Genomic DNA, 2,814 nt, shown 5'->3' with positions numbered 1-2,814 from the left:
ATGTCATTCTTTGATGCAACTCCTAGTGGGCGCATTTTGAATCGGGCATCACCAGACCAGAGTGCAGTAGACCTAACAATTCCTTTTCAACTTAGAGCTTTAACTTCTACATTTATACATCTTGTGGGGATCACTAGAGTTATGTCTCAGGTTGTTTGGTAGGCCTCTCTTGTGTTTTTATCTGTTGCTACAGTTTCCATATGGTATTGGAAAATATCATATAGTGACAGTCAGGGAATTGGCACGTTTGATGGGGTAAAGCTCTAATTCTTCAACATTTTTTTGAATCAATCTATGGTGCGGTCACAATCAAAGGTTTTGATCAGGAAGACTGACTCATCAACACAAATTTACATTCAATTAATGTTTTTTCTAGACTTACTTTTCACAGTGTTGCATCCACAGAGTGGTTGTAACTTGTGCTTGAGGTTGGACCTTCTGTCAACTTTTGTATTTGATTTTTCCTTGGTTTTCTTGGTTTCTTTACCACAAGATGCAATTGATGCAAGCATTGCTAGGTTCACAATAACATATGGGTTGAACTTGAGTTCATTAAAATCTCGGATGATTTGGCTCTTGTGTAACATAAAGAATGAAGTTATTTCTGTGGAAAGGATATTGTAGTATTCACATAAGCAAGGCACCCCTCTCCATAGAGGAGTCAAGGTCAACTATGATTGGCTAGTAAAAAGAACAATAAATCCTTGTGATCTTCAGGTGTGTTATGTTTCACATCTTCCATTTGTTTTGAAAAGCATTATGTGTATTGTTCTAGGAGGAATGAAGGTGGGAGTAGTGGGGCGGACAAGAAGTGGAAAATATATTCTTATTCAAGCACTCTTCCGGGTTATAGAACCATCAAGAGGCAAGATTCTTCTTGATGACATTGATATCTCAAAAATAAGCCTGCATGACATAAGATCCAAATTAAGTATTATTCCACAATATCCAGCAATGTTTGAGGGCAATCTATGCACTAATCTCAATCCTCTTGGAGAGCACTCAAACATAGAGATTTAGGAGGCTTTGAAAAAGTGTCAACTTGAAGAAACTGTGAGCGTAAAGGAAAATAAGTTGGATTCTTTGGTCACTAAAAATTAAGAGAATTGGAGTGTAGGATAGACAACTCCAACTTGTTTGTTTGGGTCGAGCATTACTGAAGGTACCCGCATACTGGTCCTTGATTAAGCTATTGCCTTAGTGGACAATGCAACTGATAATTTTATGCAACAAACATTATGTCACTCTTCGAAGATAAGTCTCCATCATTCTTGAAGCTTGTTTCAAAGTACTCCTTGAGATATATATATATATATATATATATATATATATATATCAACCCAAATTAATCAGAGACTATAATTTCAAATTGGGGAACCAATATAACATCTTTGCTAAGTTTCATTCCATGTTGATTCATCTCCATGTCATTGTGCAACCTTCTATAGAAGGAGAAAAGAGCATGCAGGGCATAATGCAAAGATATTCGAGCCACAACACCCTTAGTCACAAATCAAAACTATAAGTCATAGTGATTTGGTACTTCCCTCTGAAGATGTGACCTGCGACTACACTGTCTCTAGCGCATGCGATAAAATTAGTGCACACTTCAGACTTGCGACCTCTCGGGTTCTAACTGGGAGTCACATAAATACAACTAGTGGCCAAATTTGGAACAAAATATCCCTCACATTGCTAATGTAGGATTTACATATGTATGGTTGCCACTTGCTTTTGATTTCGTTGCACCCCAAGGTTCCTTGTCTCGAAACAGTTATTCTTTGAACTTCGCATATAGTTCAGAATACTAGCTGAAAAGCTTACTTGTGATAATGTGAAATATAATGTGAGAGCCATGGTTGATATAGTTATTAATCATCATGTCATAAACTCTCAGGAATTTGGAGGCTTCTGTAATCACTATGATGGCTTGTCACTACCTTGGGATGAACGTGTTCTTACTCGTTGTACTGGTGGACTTGAAAACTGGAGCATAGGGGATAATTTACATGGAGTACCAAAGATTAATCACACCCAAGATTTTGTACGCAAAGACATTAAAGATTGGTTAAGGCAGCTTCGGAAAAGTGTTCGTTTTCAAGATTTTTTGTTTGACCGTGCTAAGGATTTTGCAGCGAAATTTGTGAAAAAATATATTGACCCATTAGCCCCCATGTTTGTTGTTGGGGAATAATGGCATTTGTATAAGTATACTCCTAGTTATCATCTTGATAAGAACGAAGATAGGCATATACAAAGAATAATCAATTGGATTGATAGCGCTAATGGCATCTATGCAACATTTGATTTTACAAAAGGGCATATTCAAAACCCTGTGATATTGGAACTCATAATTATGACTAGCACAGGTGCCCTGTACCTTCCAATTTGTAAATTGAATTTGTAACTTCTAGAGAAGCTAGTCGTTGTTTCTGCAATTAAACCTATCCTCCCTTCATCCTTTAATTGTTGGTAAAAATCTTTGTGCTCATAGAAATTACAATCTCAAGATGTGACTTGTGCTAAATTTTTTAACTACGAATAAGGTTCCAGTCATAAATGACATTTTCATTTTTAAGTGTCACTACGAATTTAGAATGTGATTTTCTCTATCTCTTGAACTTACGACTTGCAGAGAAACCTCAACCTTAATAAGGATGATCATCTTAACCTGGCATACACATATCTGGCAACCAATGCACATGCATTTGTTGGAGGAGATGACATGATTATCAAAGTGGCAATTAATAGCTAATAAATATGGATTGCCAAAAAAATGAACAACTAGGATATGGTTTACTGAGAACTGTGACT

At 36.5% G+C, this 2,814-nt stretch overlaps 1 pseudogene; it reads left to right on the top strand.

Moving 5' to 3' along the window:
• LOC149209498 (putative alpha-amylase 2 pseudogene) lies at positions 1-2,407 on the top strand (annotated as a pseudogene).
• The last annotated feature ends 407 nt before the right edge of the window (positions 2,408-2,814 follow it).

The sequence above is a fragment of the Pinus tabuliformis genome, chromosome 1_2 (genome assembly GCF_031772625.1).
Source record: "Pinus tabuliformis cultivar Carrire ecotype Pingquan chromosome 1_2, CPIR1, whole genome shotgun sequence".
In the NCBI taxonomy this organism is placed as follows: Eukaryota; Viridiplantae; Streptophyta; class Pinopsida; order Pinales; family Pinaceae; genus Pinus; species Pinus tabuliformis.
This window is presented reverse-complemented; position numbering and strand designations above follow the sequence as displayed.